The 17789-nt window shown below is 54.8% G+C and overlaps 1 protein-coding gene across 3 annotated transcripts in view; it reads left to right on the forward strand.

Moving 5' to 3' along the window:
• The window catches only part of GSE1 (Gse1 coiled-coil protein), a 407380-nt gene that overhangs the window by 318945 nt on the left and 70646 nt on the right, over positions 1-17789 (forward strand). The gene's annotated exons all lie outside the window — the stretch shown is intronic.

A 17789-nucleotide genomic window follows, 5' to 3' on the forward strand; every position in this document is an offset into this window, starting at 1 on the left:
AGGTACAGAGGACCCCAAGGAGCCCCATCTCAGCTCCCCACCCAGGTTTCCTGTGCCAGGTTCATCTGTGGTCTGGGCCAGGAAGAAAGTCATAGAACTACTAACTGTTAGGTCAGAACCAGCCGTGAAAGATCATCCAGGCTCGGCTTGAATACCTGCGTGGACGGGGAACTCATTCCATTTAGTCAGCAGACATTTGTTGAGCATTTACTACACGCGGGGCACTGGGAATCCAGGACTGAACTAGCAGACAAAAATTCCTGACCTGGACTTGACATAGGGGGGAAGATAGACCATAGACTAGATAAATAAGACACGAGGCAGATGGGGTTACAGGGAAGAGATACGACAGGGAAAGGAGGAGGGTCTGAGTGCCTGGAGGTTTTGGCAGAACAGCCAGGGGAAGTCTTTTTAAGTAGGATCTTTGGTGAGGGTGAGGGTGCTGCCCAGGAGGTTTCCGGGGGAAGAGCAGGTCTTGTAAAGGGAATGTGGGAAGCCCTGTGGCTGGAACTTGGCCTAGCTCCTAGATGAAGTTGCCACGTCCCCCGGCTCTAAATGTCCCCTCTGTAGATGTTTGTGGAGCTCCTACAAGCACAGGGAAGCAAAGACAAACAGGAGGCAGTGTGGGGTCACACAGGTAATCCAGCCCTGCAGGGGAAAAATTTGTGGTTGAAAGGGACAAAGAGATGAGCTCAGGGAGAGTGAGCGAGGAGTGTGTGCAGGAGCTGAGGGGGGCCGCTTCCTCAAGATGCAAGAAGGCTTTGGGGCGCAGGTGGTGAACCCTGGAAGCAGGGCAGAGGCTGAACCCCAGGAAGGGAAGACAGTGTCTGCCTCCCTATTGAACCTGGGTCCTCGTGCCATTCTGCCTCCTTGTGGACCTGGCAAACGTCCCCTGGTCCCTCCGTCCTCACTCAGGGGAACATATTTGGCCCCATTTGACACATGTTGCAGCCAATGCCCAGAGGTTCAAGTGTCCTGGTGGACCACACAGCCTGGCACTGGTGGCTGACGCATGTCAGGAGCGAATGTTTATGTTTTGCCCCTAAATTCATTTATTAAAGCCCTAACCTCTAGTGTAGCTGTATTAGGAGGTGGGACCTCTGAGGAAGTAATTATGGTTAAATGAGGCCATAAGGATGAGGCTCTGATCCCATAGGATTAGTGTCTTTACGAGAAGAGAGACCAGAAAGTTTGTTCTCTCTCCCCGTCATATGAGGACACGGCGGGAAGGTGGTCGTCTGCATCCGAAGGGGCAGACCCTCACTGCTCACCAACCCTGCCGGCACCTTGACCTGGGACGTCCAGCCTCCATGCTGTGAGAAAACAACACGAATATCTGTTCTTTAAGCCCCCTGGTCCGTGGTATTAGGTTATGGCAGCCCCCACTGACCAAGATAGGCACTGAGGCCTGGTATGACATTCGCATTACGGTTTCATCCTGCCAGGTGGTGTCTGTGTGTGGTGAGTCGGGGCGTGTGGCTGACTTTGCCTCTGTGCAGGCCAGGCCCTGGGGAACAGTTGTAATAAGGACTCGGTGAAACACCTATGGTCTGTTTAGGGGTCCGGGGGCCTCCCCTACTCCCCCCTAGCCACCCTTTCTCCCCACTTAGGAGCTAGAGTGGGGGGCAGATGGAGGAAGCTCTCTGAGGGCGGCGTGGGGTGGGGGAGGCTCTTATGTGGAAGACGAAGCCTCCTGGCTGCTTCCCTTTGTGCTGAGAATTAGGCGAGAGGCAGTTTGAAGCAGAGGAGGAGGCAGGGAGGACAGACTTCAGAGTCACAGCACTGATGGCAGGTTGCTGGGGTCCAGATGTCCAGAGTGTACGGTGACGAAGACTGCCAGAAATGGACATGAGTGCTGCCTCAGTCAGGCCTTGGCCGGTGCCACCTGGGGCCGGCGTCCTGGGAGCCCACGGAGTCTAGGACTGGGCCCAGAGGCCCGGGAGCTGGGGAAGCCCCAGCTCTCTGCTGAATCTTGGTGGGACAGCAGTCATGGAGGCCAGGGAAAACCTTGGGGTATGCCTTTTGGGATTAGGATTTGGGGGAGATCGGGAACGGTGTTGATGGGCTTTCTCCTGTTTCTGAGCCACAGTTGTGGGAAAGGCGTGTCACTGGAGAGCCTGGTCCTACAAGGTCTTTGCTCTGTGACTTCACAGAAGTGTGTGTGCATGTGCACGTACACATGTGTGCAAGCGTGTGTGTGTGTGTGTGTGTGTGTGCGCGTGCATGTAGGGGGCAGGGACAGGCCATCCATTGGGGACTGTGCTTTGCTTTCCCTCCTGTCTCTGATCCCAAGGACTAAATGCAGTGAGTCTGGTGGTACCTCACTTGCAGGTGCCCAGATCTTTCCACATTCCACGCCGTGTGACTTCGGCTGACCTCTTGCTTTCATTTAGCTTGCCCTTCTCACAAGCAGAGGGGATGGAATCCGGCCCCCCCTGCCCCCCTCCCCCCAGTGCCAAAGGAGTCACCGGCTGAGATTCCCAGCCCCAGCTGGTTGCGCCCAAATCTCACAGGGTTTAAAAGATGAAGGCCCCCTACCACCTAGCAAATCTGATTCAGGGATCCTGGGCTAGGGCCCAGGGGTCTGCATTTTTCAAATCTCCCAAACGCCCCAACTGGATGATCAGTCAGATTTAGGAAGTGGATACCGCCAGTGTGGGGCCGCCTAGGGTGGGATGGGGGGTTTTGCTCAGAATTTCTGAACCGGCCCTGTCTTCTGATGCCCATCTCCTCGCCTCTGCTAGCAGGCTGCTGGTGTGGGTCCTGACGGGAGGGGTGGGAGCAGACATGCTCCGCCCCGGTGTCATCTCACTTAGAACTCTGCACCTGGCAGATGGAAGAGGATGCACTTAGCACCCCAAACAGTGCTCCGCAAACACGGCCCCTCTTCCCGCGAGGTGTCAGCACCCCCGGGTTAACGTGTCCCAGCAAGAAGGGAATGCGCCAGGATTCCGTGTGACCTCGGATCCTTAGCACCTCCGGGTGGAACTCCACTGTTAGACGCTGGCCAGGGTTCAGGGGGGTCAGGAGGCACCCACGTGCGGGGCTGCCTGAGGTGCCAAGTGTGGGAAGGAAGATGGTGTTCTTCAGGCCTCTTTGGGGGCTGGCCAGCACCCTGTCACTTGGGGAGGGCCAAGCTTCCTTGGCCAGAAACCAACAAGGAGGATGTCCTTGGTCAGGGGATGGGTCCGTCCTGGCTTGCTATGGGACCCTCTGGAGCATAGGCCCCTCCACGTACCCACCCAGGGGTGCCCTAGGCTCAGGCCTTCCCGTGCAGGTAAATTGAGCTTCCATTCTGCATGGTTCTGGCGCCGGGGGTGGGGACAGGCCGTCCTGCACAGCCCCTCCTCGCTTCTTAATGCCTCTTTCCCCCGGAGCCCGTCTGCAGAGCCTGCGGTTGGTAGGCCGCCTTGTCATTTAGCTGTTCCAAGCCAGCGATCGGGAGGCAGCACAAACTGTGGCATTTGCTGAGCGTAAAAATTCAATTAATTCCAGAAGGCAGATTAAATATAAGTGAGTTTTAATAATTTGCTGTAAAGTCGGAGGATTACTGCAGGCAGGAGGAGGGAAGCCACACATGCGTGTGTGAGCAGGTTGGCACAGTCACCAGGATGCCAGCTTGGGATGCTTCCTGGAGCCCCTAATTCCTCCCAAGTCAGGCATACCCCACTGCCCTGTGGCCACCTTCGGAGGGTGGTGTCGCGGGGTCTCCAGTTGGAATTACAGAGGATAGCAGGGGTGGCTGTCCCAGCCTTCCAACACCCCTGCTCCACGGGCCCGTGCAGGGGCAGCAGGCGGCGTTCCTCAGCTGGGGTTTCCTTCCAGAATCCCCGCGAGCGACAGTGTGTGCCCAGCAGGAGCAGCTCTGGCCACATGTGCCCTGCAATTTGCAGGTGTGCCAGCAGCAGCCCCCTTTCTTCCAGTGTGACTTTTTTTGCTTAACCTCCAGGGTCCTCCAGTCCTCGGCCTGGGGCCGGTTTTGTTGTAACTTTTTAGGAAGCAAAGAGTGAGAAGGGGCCTGCGAACACCTCACATTGCAAAGCTTTCGGCCCCCCGGGGTTCCCCCACATGCATGCACACACATTCACACATCTCACGCTCACACATGCACAACCATTACACACGTTCACATGCATTCATTTGTACATGCACACACATGCACGCCCAGTCACACATGGATGCATGCACAGAGGTACAGTCCTGTCCAGCAAAGCCAGTAAGTTAGTCACCTTCCCAAGTTCAGATGCATCTGGGAGAAAACGTGCTTTTTATGCCTGCCTTTTGTCTTTTCCCACCGCCAAAACACACCAAAAAAGGCCTAACCCCCTCCCCATTTTCCTTCTTGTTGTGCCACCAGAAATGAGGCCTGACCCAGAAAAGGCAATTGGTGGAAGGGACTGTCTGGAGCCTGCCTCCTGGCCAGCCGCCTCTGCCCCAGGGGAAGGAGCGAGAGAAAGGAGGCAGGCAGCTTTTATGTAAAGACAGTGATGGTCCAGTGAGTACAAAATGCTATTTCAAAGCCAGCGTTCATCACTCCCACTTCCCACTGTGATCTCCATAGATTTCTTTGTCTCCTTCAATTGGCCCTAATTATGGAACTGGAGGCTGCCTGATCAGTTTCATTCTTGTCATGAAATCCTGAGGGCACGCATGGGGATGGGGACACAGGCTCGCCAGCTGCACAGCCCACAGACTAGTCTCGGGTCTTTGTGTGCGTGCCTGTGTGTGTGCACGCCTCTGTGTGTGAGCGCGTGTGTGCTCGCATGTGTGCTTAGAGACCTGCTCTTCTGTACCCCGCTTCCCACCCTGCTCATCCCCCAAGATGCCTGGCTGGTCTGGGCCCCTGGCTTCCTCTTTTCGGGCAGGAGGGAGTTCCCAGTGGACCTCCCAGCTGAGAACTGGCTAGCCAGGATGTGCATATGGTAAGCAGGCTGGGAAGCTGGCTGCCACCGAGATGAACACCTGCAAAGATGAAAGCCACAGCCAAGCGTGGCATACCCTGCCTTCCCTCCACGCTCCCTCTAATGCCCTAATTATGCCGTGTTTGTTTCAGTAATTTACACTCTCCGGGTACTGATCCATCAATAATGAATGTATTACCTGTCTCTGGGTAAGGTTTGGGAGATCCAGGATGCTGCTTTGAAAATGTCTGTGAAGCAGGATGATCGGGGAGGCAGAACAATTCCCCCCCGCAGCTTTTTTCTCTCCAAATGCTCGTTCTTTCTCAGATGGCAGCATATTTGGCAAAAACCATCTGAGGCTGGTACTTGGTACTGTTTTTCCGTTCTCCCTTCGTTTTATGCCTTTTTAATATTTAAAGCCATCATCGGGCTGAGCGATAAAATTCTTTCAAATCAAATTTTATCCTTCCATCTCGTGCTCTGGCTTCCCTCTGGCTGGAAAAGTTGGTAGGGGCATTGCTGGCTGAGCAGGGGTGTGTGTGGGGGGGCGGGGCGGGTTCTGTTTGAATGGAGCGCATGCCAAGGTGGAATCTGCCTCATCGCTCCCCTCCCCCCAACTCCCTAATCCAACATCCATCCAAAACCCTTCATGGAAATAAAGAGTGGGGGCCATAAGCAATCTGGCTGTCACCACTGATGGACCCTCCTAAGATGGACCAGGGGAAGTTTGGTGGACCGAGAAATGTTCCAGAGCCAATCCTGGTGTGTGGGGCTGCAGCCTCTCTCCTCTGTTTTGCTGATGGGAAAGAAACGTTCCCGGCGCTTTTCATTTGATGGGAAAGGCTGGAGAGCCGTGGGCCTCCACCTGCAGCATGTTGTCTCAGGAGGACAGTAATGTGTGTGCAGCCTCCGGGCGCCAGCCTTCACGGCTCTGCCAAGCCCATGTGGCATCGGCATCTTGGGATCCAAAAGTGTCTACCCATTGGTCCCCAAGGTCCACAGAGACCAGCGGCCTCTCCGGGATGCTCTGCGCTCTGCCCTGCTGCACTGGCTCCCAAAAGGGCCTGGTCTGCCTTGGGCTTTCCTTCTCCCCTTCCACATTTTGGTGGCCCTCCTGCATGGGAAGATGAGGTGGCATTTTCAGGATACTCAGGGATGGAGCCCAGAGCCAGGGCCGGCCCATGCCAGGAGACACATACAGGGACACCAAGGACAACAGGATTCTTACTGTGTTGACAGCGGTTTCTCTAGCACATCATTAGTTTGGGGATGTTTTTCTGCCCAGCTGTATTTTGGGGGGGGGGGGGTAGGGATGGAAGGCAAGTTTCCCACTCCGTTCCATCAGGAGAACCTGCCCTGGTTCTGATGTTGCCTCCCCTGTGGCTTTGGGCAAGTCACCTCCCCTTTCTGGGCCTCAGGTGCCTCATTTGTGAGGCTGGAGGTGATGACATTAGCAGCAGCCCTTTTGAGCACTTCTTACTTAGCCAGGCACTGAGCCAAGTCCCTGAGCTACAGCTCTTCTGGCTCAGGGGTTCGACGTGGTGCTGCAGTGAGGTGCACAGACTGAGAGCCAGCCTGCCTGGGGTCACTTCTGGCTCTGCCACTTACCAGCTGTGTGGTCTTGGACAAGTTACTTAGCCTCTCTGTGCCTCGGTTCCTTCGCCTATAAAATGGGAGTGACAGAAGAACTTACCTTATGGTGGGAATTGGAGCTTTGGAGAGATTAAATGTAAAGTGCCTAGAACAGCAGATAGCCATTACTATCAATGAAAAAATGTGCATTCATTACCTATAAGGTAAAACAGTAATAATCCCCTTTGTACAGATGAAGAAACCAAGGCTTACCAAGGTGGTAACTTGTTCCAAATCAGATGTCCAAGAAAGGGCTGGTCAGTTGTCTTAGTTTCTGGGGGCTGCCTTAACAAAGTACCACAAATGTGTGGCTTAAACAACAAATGTAACGTGTCATAATTCTGCAAGACAAGAGTCCAAAATCAAGGTGGCTTTCAGCAGGGTTGGTGCCTCCCGAGGGCTATGAGGGGCGCATCTGCTCCAGGTCTCTCCTTCCTTGCAGGCAGCTGCCGCCTTCTCTCTCTCTCTCTCTCTCTCTCTCTCTCTCTCTCTCTCTCTCTCTCTCTCTCTCTCTCTCTCCACATCTGCTTATCTGTCTCTGTGCCTAATTTTTTAAAATAAGGACCCAGTCACACTGAATTAGAGCTCACCCTACTCCAGCATAACCTCATCTGAACTAATTAATTACATCTGCAAGGATCCTATTCCCAAATGAGGTCACATTCATTCTGAGGTCCTGGAGGTTAGGGCTTCAACACATGAATGGGGAAACCCAATTCAACCCCTTGCCTCAAGCCAAGAGGTCCTTCCAGCTCTAGCACGTGAAGATGCCCTGAGCTTGGTGAGTTCTGGCCAACGACAGTTTTTGAATGCTGAGAGAGGGGAGACTTGCTCTCCTCCCAGGCCCTTCTTCTGCCCGCTCCATTCTCTGATCTTGCCTCTGTGTAGGCCCTCCACCAGCTGGCCCTGGGGTGTGTGTTCTTCTAGGGGCTTCCTAGAAGGATGGATTCCCTCCTTTTAGGAGCCAGGCCACACCAGCTGTCCCACTGCCAGGCTGTGTGGCCAACAATCACAGCTGCTCCCAAAAAGTGCTCACAGGTCCCCCTGGGATCTGTCTTTGGGCCCACTGCCCTGATCCATGGCCTCACATATGCAGAGCGTCTCCGCTGCTCACCTTTGACATCAGTGTGCACAAAACCCTGGCCGCACACCTGCAGAGGGCTGTGTCGCACGGAGTCCTCAGCTGCTTCCCCCTCTCCTCTGCAGAGGAGTCATCCGTGTCCCGAGCCCCTGCTGCAGCTCCCAGCCCCTCAGCCCCGCATCACTCTCCCGCCCAGGGTGGGGCAGAGCACAGTAGCTAACTTTTTAATTTTATGTAATTCCAGTAAACAGTAAGGGAAAAACAAGTGCCCAGAGCTGCCAGGGGTCTGGATCTAGCGGGTTTTAATTGAGCTGCCTCAGTTCAGATTGTGGGTTGGTTAAAGTCTTTCTCATTGGGCTTGTGTCACCTCTCCGAGGCACAGAAGAGGGCGGGGGCGGGGGACACTTCCATTGCTTACAGCCTGGAAAAGACAGAAATAGGGTGGCCCTTGGCCTGGTCACAGCTTGGATGCTCTGATGGGATGACTAAACCCCACTCCCATGGGTGGCTGGAGGGCCCGGCTGCAGAAAATGAAAAAAATAAAACTCAAAAAAGAGCGGGCTGGAGAAATAAAGGGGAAAATAGCGATGTGGAGCCCCAATTGCTAGCAGATGGTGCTGGTATTAGGAAAATGAAAATACATGCAGTAAATTTGCTATTTGCCAGTGTTAATTTCTTATCCCAAGGTAGAACCTTCCCCCTGGCCCTAGCCATGCCATCTGCATGTTCATAAAATACATTACAGCGGAATTGATCGAGCGGCAGTGTGCATGTGGGGCTCCGGGTGGTCGGGCTCCAAGAAGGGAGGGCTGGGGATGCACCTGCCCAGGTCCTGGGGACAGGCCCGTGTGCTTCCCAACTTCTCACGCACCCGGGCCCAGTGGGGCTTCTCAGGTCAGGCCCTTTGTTGGTTTTGCCCCATCGCTGAGCAGAGGCCTGTGGGGGGCACCGTTGGAACCCCAGGTAGGTCTTCCATGTGATAACCAACTCCCGCCACGGTTTGTCCGCAGGGAACCAGTACAGGCTGGTGATACTTAGTTTGGGTTGGTGGTCCCCATTGCCCCCAAGCCAAACCTTCCTGGACTCTCCTTTGGGCCTCCTGCCCAAGACCCTCCCATGTCTGGCAAGTAAAGAGTTAAGGCTTTGCCAGACTGTTAGCCCTTGGATCCAGCTTTGGCCTCTATCCTCCCTGGACTGGTTGTTCAATATTTTAATGTCACCCCTATAACTGCCCCTCTATAACCTGTCACCTGTGGCCCTCCTGGCTCTGCAGAGGAGGCGGTCGCTCTTCTCTCTCCATTCAACACTTTCCAGTCGCCAAGAGGTTAACTGGTGAGTCCAGTCCTTGGGTGGCTGGACAGCGTCCTTACCAGCTGTCTTTCACCTGAGCGACCCCCCCGCCCCCACCAGGAGTGCAGTCAGGAGGGCAGAACCGCAGATCGCACCCACGGCAGCTGCCAGGGGAGAAAGGCGCCTTCTCTACCCGCTTTTCAGGACCTAGTGTCCCCTATGGAGCATTGGGTCCTCAGTCTGGCTGCATTGAGAGGGGCCTTTGAGTCCCTCGGTCCCCTGGATTGGAGGGGACACACACAGCACATGTCCAGTGGATGACCAGTGTCCCCCCCCCCATCATCCCAGCTCTCCCCACTTCCTACCTCATGCTTTGGGGGCCAGTGCCCCAGCCTGGGCCGCTCTGTCTGCTAATTACCAGTGTGGGAACGGCTTTATGGTCCTCCGGGGCCCTGAGAGAGCCCCCCACATCTGGTCAATTAATGCTGAATCTGTAATTCGGATGACATACAACCCCAGCCAGCTCTCCAAATGAGGCGATTAAAAGGCTCTTCCCCTCCTTCGCTGAAGAACAAGCAAAATGGGCCCTTCTTTATTCCTCGGGATTGATGGGCCCTGCCCATGACCTTTGCTAGGACAAGAAGTATTATCAGGAATACTTCTGTATTTCCCGACTTTGCAGGCTGCATAAATCTCCTATCAACTCACAGGCGGGGAAATCTGCTCGCTGTTATTAATATGAGCGCTTTCCTGGAGGAAGGCAGGCCTTTGTTAGGTGGGGCCCTGGGAGCTGGAAGGGCCAGGGGCTGCAGGAGCTGTGGGGCCAGCACCCCTCCGCCACCCTACCCACCCACGTTCACCCAGGAAGGGGCACAACTGTCCTGACCTCCTGGCCCACTGGCCCCCTTCCCCCGTACTCCCTGTGAGCCTCACGCCCCCTCTCTCCCCTCCTCCTCCCTTCCCACCATCCTCAGCAGAGCTAAAAGAGCAGTTCGCCCCAGATTTCTCATCTCAGGGTTGGGGGTTTTAGGATGCTGCTGGTGCCTACGCTGAGGGCAGAAGACCCAAGAGGCACCTCTACCTGCTGGGCGTGGCTTCTAGGTCAGGCAGGGCTGTTTCTCTGTGCCAGGGCTGGATGGGCCGGGCCCGCGTCTGCCCCCACTGAACTGCAGACCCACTTGTGAGGCTGAATTGGAAGCAAGTGGAGGGGGCTGTGGGCCTGATGCCTGGCACTGGGGGGTGGACGCCAGCTGGGTGGCGCCCGGGTCATCCTGGAAGAACTCTAGAGGAGCCTTGGCCAGGACCTGGGGTGTCCGAGTTTCCGTGGCATCTCTGGAAAGGGCGGGTCCCTGCTATTTGTTTACCAATTCTATAGGGGAGAAACGCTTATGAAGCATCCTGCGTGAGTGTGAGTGTGAGCAACAGTGTGTGAGAGTGTGTGACTGAGCAAGCGAGATGTGAGACCCTGAATGTGTGAATATAAGAGATAGTATGTGAGTGACAGTGCGTGGGTGTGAGAATATGTAGGCATGTGTGTGAGCGTGAGTGTGTGCGGCTCTGAGTGTGGGAGTGTGTATGAGGTGGGCAGCATGTGGAGGACACAGAGGACAAACACTAAAGTGTGGCTGTTCCTTGGTGGAAGGAAGCGGACCTGAGGCTTAGGCCAGGCGCACGCCCTCACCCCGCCTTTCCTGCTCTGTGGCCCTCAGCAGCTCACTTCCTCTTGGACCCTGTTTTCCAGCTGTAAAAAGGGGACACTACTGTCCCCAGGGGTCCACAGGGGGATAAATGGGATGATCTTCCACACGCTGCATGGCTTGGCCGTGAGAGGACGTAGGACAGCATTCTCGGGAGGCAGGACAAGGTCACACAGCGGGACGGGGGTGACACCAAGTTAGGTGCCCTTCTGAGAACAGCGAGGGGCTTTAGCCAAGAGTATGGAACAGACTCTTTGTCTTGGCGTTTGAGGCTGGAGCTGGGTCACAGCCTGTGTCACGAGGGCCACCTGAGACCTGGCTGGAGAAGGGGCCCCAGCCACCTGCTCCTTCTGCCATGTTCTCCCCAGTGTGTAAAGACGCATTAGGGTCACCGACCCCTGACATTGATAGCCCAGCTGGGGTTACCCTGACGGTCTTTGAGCAGAAGCCACAGTGCTTTCATTACATCCTCAGGAGAGCACCTGCCCCTGCTGCAGGGTCCTGAGCTGGTTTATTCCAGGGTTCCCGGGGATACCCCATGAAGTTAATGGTTCACTCAGAGTTTTCCGTGAACTTGCTAAGCCCCTACTCCTACCCACACATGCGCAGACATTGGAACTGAGAGCCCCGACTTGGAAAGGGACAAGGTGAAGGTGGGCAGTTTAGACGGTGAGAAAAGTCATGGAGCTCCAGGATGTCCCTCACTTCTCCCTGGCTCCCAGAGGCTGCAGAGTCATGGTAGGAAATTGGCTTCTTCATAAAGGGAACCATCCGTCTCCTTGTGGCCTTGCTGGGGAGGGGTGCTGGGGAGGTTCCTGGGGAAGACTGCCTGGGCCTTCCCGTGGCTTGGGGTGTGGGCTGTCAGAGATGGGAAGGGCCTCCCCACTGGACCAGACAGGAATCGCGCTCCCAGGGCCCCCGGCCTGAGGTGGCCCTGGGCATTGGGATGGGGCCCTGTGCTGGCCTCAGCAGGCTCAGTCCAGTGATGCCGGTGGACTCCCAGTGGTTAGCAGCTGTGCAGTCAGCATTCAGACTTCACCACGACAGCTCTGCTCCTTCCCATGGCACACTTTGTTCTTCTTAGCTGAGGCCTTTCATTCATCCATTCCTTCCCTAAGTGAACAGCTCGGTGCTGCCCTCGGTGGGGTCCCCCTGAGCAACACAGACAAAAATCCTGCCCTCCTAAAGCTTATCTTCTGGGGCGGCGTGGTCCAGTGGAATGGTTTGTGATGATGGGATGTTTTAGATCTGTGATGCCCAAACTGGTGATTGAAATGTGACTAGTGACTGAGGAACTGAAGTTTTCATTTCATTTATTTCAATTTAAATGTGTAGCACCTGTGGCCGGGGGCCACGCAGATTTATTAGGAAGAACAGTCGTGGTAGAAGCAGGTAGTTCACGTGGATTTCCTTTTCTGACCCCTTTCCTGTGTCACAGGGACCTATACGTGTGTCTGTGGGACGGTTTTGCCCCAGATACCTATAGGGGTGGGATAGGAAGACTATTTCTGACCAATGATAGCTCCTTCCTCTGCTTAAACACAGCAGATGCAAAAATGTCACTTTTGAGGCTGAGACCTTCTCTTATGTTGGTTTTTATGTTTAACTTTCAGCCCAGAGCTTGGCATTTCAGGGGCTGCTCGCAACAGCACCGCTTCACAGGGCTGCTCAGGGGCTCGTGGGGTAGGACTCCCAAAGCCTTGGGAGCGTTGGCACAGGCGTTCTGCTGTTTTTGCTTTTTTTAGTAAGCGGGGGAACCAGCTCTGAATGGTGGTTCTAGACGATTCCACAGACACCTCTCTCTCCCTAGGTCTCTTAGCTTAGCTGTTTCAGGGAGCCCTGGATCACCTGTGGAGATTAATGAGCGTCACCTCCACTTTTAGAGCTATAAGGAAATGGAGGAGTCATCATTTCTAGTTCTTTTGTTTGGGAACAGCCCAGAGACCACAAGTGACCTGCTGGGGTCACACAGCTGCTTGGTCAGTTACGCAGTTGGGATGATCCTGGGTGTCCCAAGTCCTGGTCTAATGGGTCATTGTTGGTGGCTGTCACCTACCTGAACAGACCTGTCCTCACTGGGCAGCTCTGTCGACGGCCACCGGCCAAGTACTTGCTCTCCCTGGGGTAATAGGCTCCAGGAGAGCCAGAAACACCCCACCCGCCCTGCCCTCTCCAGCAAGGAAACTGCCGTGGCAGGCCGGGGACTCTGCTGCTCTGGAGGCTGACCCGGCCTGGGCACATCTGGCCCTGCAGCCTCTTAGTAAGGACAAGTAACTTAACCTCACTAAGCCTCAGTTTCCTAATCCATAAAGTGGGATTACCGGTGCCAGTGAATGAGTGAAACACTTCACTGCAGTGTGCTGAGACCGGGGCTAGTGCCCCAGAGGACCCGAGGAAAGTCACGAGTATTAGAGGCGATTTTGAATGGAGTCATCAAGTCCTCTCCTCTCCCCCGCAGACTCCCTGGCCATCACTCACGCACGGTCCTGGAGTGTGGCTGCCCATGGCCTTGGTACTTGGAGCCACAGCGTCCATATCCAGCCTGCCTTCCCAAGTCACCCTAGGGGTGCCTCCCTGATGGCCCAGTGATGCCTGGTTCTCTGCGGCCCCTGTCAGGCCAGCCGCCTTGATTTCCCTTCTCCTGGGGGCCTCGTGTCCTCACATAGGGGCAGCTTGGCAGCCCGAGGGGGGCGGTGCATTCCCACAGCCAGATTTCCTCTCTTAGCCCCTCCCTCTCTCCCCCCAACTCCCTCATTCCCCTCCATTCTCTCTCTCCTTCCTGCTCCCATCCTTCCTCCCCCCTCCCAGCCCCAGGCCCCTTAGCCTCCCCTCCCCCAGGTCCCTCCACTCCCCCCTCCTTCCCTGGGCTGCCCTGTGCCAGCTCCTGCCTGTGTGAATGTCTAATCTCCAATTTTATTTGCTGGGCTCCAGCCCATTTGCATAATCCACATAGTCACCCTGGTTTTAATTGCCCACAACTCTGTAGAAAGATCATGTGGTTAAGTGGTAAATCATAATTAGATAAATAATTGGTTTGGCCACAGCAAGCTGCTTTTGTTACACCTGCCATCTGCTGGACCCGTTTTTTCTTCTGGCCAGAACAATGCAGTTCTGATGACAGGGCATGCTGCTTCTCTCTTATGGGGGGCTGGTGGGGGGGGAGCTGGAGGAGGGGCTGGGCGAAGGGGGGTTGAATGGAGGGGCTCGGAAGCAGAGCCTGGAAGATTGCCCGGTTGCTGGGGTGTGCGCCTGGCCTGCGTGTCTCTCCCCCAACCCCCCCAGCGGGTGTGCCACATACTCGCCATTCATTACCCACCTTGGTTAATGCATCAGAGTGGCAAATTTGACTTCTTTGCAGAAAAGGGAGGGAGCAGAGGGCCCTGGGGAGAGAAAGGGAACGGCATGCGCTGCCCAAGAACTGGCCTGCCTGGGGTTTCTCCAGTGGCCCTGACAGCCAGGGCAGGAGGCCCGTTGTGGAGGGCCTGGGTCCGATCCCATGGGGCTGGCGGGGGGCAGGTGGGCAGAGGTTAGAATCCTCAGATCTCCCTGCCCACCGTGGTCAGCTTCTCCATCTGCTCTTTGCTGGAGGCGCCTTCATTTTCCATATTCCAAGCCCCATCTGTGAGCCCAGGAATCTCCAGGGAACCAGGGGACCCTGGGCTGATCAGGTCGCCTGGCCGAGACCTACCGCAGGAGCCTCCCGCCTTTCACACTTCTCTTCCATAGAGCCTCAGTCCCCTAGACCATCGGGAGCTGCTTCAGATTATCCTTTGTTCACCCGCTCATGCATGCATTCATTCATTCATTCAGCAAATGGGCGATGAGCACCTTCCTACATGTGAGTGTAAGTTCTAGAATTCATCCCCTTGAGTCAGACCTTGCTGTGTGACTTGAGCAGGTTTTGTGACCTCTCAGCCTGTTACTTCACCTGTAAAACAGGGACCATAATCATTCCTGCCTTGTGGGCTTGTTGGAGCATCAAAGGATATGTTATGGAGAATGTCCATCCAGCCATCCTGCGTCAAATAGATGCTTAGTACCTGTGCTCGTTGGGTGCCTGACTTCTAATTATGACCGCTCATTATGGGGATGTGGCCATGCTGCCCTCCCTGGGTGTTAATGGAGGCCTACGAGGCTGTGCTGAGTACACTAATGGAAGAGGCATCCAGTGGGGCGGGAGGGAGCCTGAGCAAGGAATCCCGGTGGTGCGGAGAGGAAAAGCAGGGGCCATCCAGACAGGGCATGCTTGCATCCAGGGCACCTGTGTTCCTGCTCAGGCCAGGCTGTGGGCCCTCCCCAGACAGCGCTCTCCCTGAAAGGCCTTCCACAAGCCTTGCAAGCTGGCCCCAAGCTGGCCTTGTTCATCTAGTCTTCTGGGTTTGCATCTGCAGAAACCCAGGAGGTGTCCTTTCTCTTTGGGGGCTCAGCCTGACAGAAGGCAGCCTGGGAGCTCAAGTCCCATTTCCCAAGACCTAGACAGAAATCTAGCTGGGGGGGAGGGGAGGGGACGGCCCGCCCTGCCTCCCCGCCTCCCCCCCCCCCCCCCCGCCGCCCCTGTCCACGGCGAAGAGCCCCTCCAGGCAGATTGCTGACCTTAGCAACCAGAAAACACTGTATCTTCCTTCTTGAAAACCCACTGGTACCTGTTGGAGAAACTCTGAACACCGTCCCTGTGGCTGAGACTTTGAAATGTCAGATATTTTGTTTTTTTAATCAATCCATCTATCCCTTATCTGTCTTCCTTTTTTTCCATCTACTCATCATCTATCGTTTTACCCATTCATCCATTATCCACCCTCCTTCCTTCTTTCCTTTACCCACTCATGCCTCCTGCATCCGTCTACTCGTACTACCTGTAGGGATCTAAAGGCAGTCTCTTTTCTCTGGCCGATTCGGCTACATCACACCTCCCAGAAAAGATGCATTTGCTCTCCTGACACCATCATGACAGTCCCCCTAAAGGGAGTGGGGGAACCTCCGCTGCTGACCTGACACTAACTTGGGAAATGAGGCCTCAGAACGATTCCCTGGGGAGATCTGGGGAGGAGCGTTCTCGGATATCCTGATGTTTTCTAGACTGCAGCTTACCAGACCCCCTTGAGGGCACGCGGGGGTCTCACTCACTGTAGTCACAGCTCTGGATTCTTCAAGAAACCCCAGTTTCCGCTCTTCTGCCTTGTTTTCTCCATGAGCCCACGTATACCTCAGACTGAATAGCTCAACCTCTGGCTCAGAAAATGTGGTCACTTTTATATTCAAAGTGTGTGCTGTCCAATACAGTAACCACTGCCTACATGTGGCTATTTCAATTTCAATTTTCAATTTTCAATTAATTCAAATTAAAGAAAATTTAAAATTCAGTTCCTTGGTCACATTGATAATGTCTGAAATACTCAGTAGCCACAGTGTCTGGTGACGACTGTATGTATGGGACAGCTCAGATAGAGGACGTTTTGGTCATCATGGAGAGTTCTTTGCAGGGGTCCCCAGACCCCGGGCTGTGGACCAGTACCGGTCTGTGGCCTGTTAGGAACTGGACCGCACAGCAGTAGATGAGCGGCAGGCAAGTGAGCGAAGCTCCATCTGTATCTGCAGTCGCTCCTCAGCGCCAGCATCACCGCCTCAGCTCCACCTCAGATCATCAGACATCAGATTCTCATAGGAGCGCCAGTCCATGGTGCCAGAAAGGTTGGGGACCGCTGTTCAATTGGACAGCGCTGTTCTAAGCAGGTATTTATGCAGAATCTTAAATAACTAAAAGATGGGCCATCCTCAGTTATTACTGCTCTCAGGTTAGATCTTTCTGGAGTCTCCTAGTAGGGGAGGGAGGACTGAGCCGGGAATTAGATTTGAATTTTCTTCTTGTCTGTTGTACTGTATGACTTGAGTTCAATCACTTACCCTCTCTGGTCTGTAGAGCTCAGATTTGGGGGTGTTTGGGAGAGGAGGTATCCTGTCTTTCAGAATGGTAGAAAGGAAAGTGTGACATGGGCCAAAATAGATTTGTAGCATTCCTGAGGCTTGGAGACACCATACTTGTTAAAAATATAAAACATAAAAATGGCTTTTGCATTTAGAAATGTGGTTCCTTGGACCTAGACTCAAGGAGGAAGTTTACCCTTTCTGCTAAAAACAGTTTTGCAAGGAAGGATACTTCTCTCTCTCCCTCTCTCTCTTTCTCTGTCTCTCTGTCTCTGTCTCTCTGTCTCTCTCCCCCACCGCCCCCACCTCTCTCGGCATGTGGCCTTTCTCCTGTTTCTGCACACCATCGCCCGGAAGGGTTTGTACACTGCATTCCTGCCCTCAGGGTCCTGTGTGCTGCATCTTGCGTTTGTCAGCACCCGGCCTGGGCCAGTCACTGCCGACTCCACAGGGTAGCTCAGGCGGGCTGCCCCCACCCTGCCTCTCATTGTGTCCTCTTCACTGTTAGTGATGGCCCTACTAACCATTACGCGACTGGCCTGGGCTACTCCTGCCAGCCTTGTCACCCCCATCGGCCCGCATCAGTTTTCAACAGGAGGACCCACAGCCCCTGTTAGCGGGGCCTGGCTTTCCCAACTCTGTGTCCTACATCCAGATGATGCACATTAAAAGCCAACTCTGATCTTTCAGGAATTGCCAGTGAAATTTACAATGTGCATAAGAATGCTCCAGCACTCCAAAGAGCTGAGCGGGCACACCTAACCCCATTGCGTGGGCCCCGGCCCCTTCATCCACCTCAGAGAACCCCTGCAAAGCCTGGGGGCGGGGTGTCCCAAGCATCAGGCTGGGAAGGGGCTCCTGAGAGGTGTCCTCACTAGGGCACTTTGTGCTGGGGCAGCTCTCCGCCAATAGTGAACCTCAGGGAGGGGTGGTTTGGCTGGTCCCACTTTGGAAATCTGTTCTCCCCAAAAGTTCCCTCGAGGTGGCCCCTCTGTACATGCTGTGTCCGAGTGAGCCATGCCAGCGCGGCGACCTGTACCTTGATCAGTGACAAAGCCATGATGCCAACTGGGGTAACTGGGCAGTGGGTGGCACCTCCGGGGCCCTTTCTACTCCTCCTTTCTCCTACTCCCCTAATTATTTTTCTTGGATGTTGTGAATTAAATCTTACAGTAACCACAGGAGACATCTCTGGGTGAGGCCCCGCTCACATCTCCGTGTGCCGATAGAAGTTGTTAAATGAATAATGTTGACTTACGCTGGGGA

This window comes from Rousettus aegyptiacus, unplaced genomic scaffold (genome assembly GCF_014176215.1).
Source record: "Rousettus aegyptiacus isolate mRouAeg1 unplaced genomic scaffold, mRouAeg1.p scaffold_m13_p_14, whole genome shotgun sequence".
Classification (NCBI taxonomy): Eukaryota; Metazoa; Chordata; class Mammalia; order Chiroptera; family Pteropodidae; genus Rousettus; species Rousettus aegyptiacus.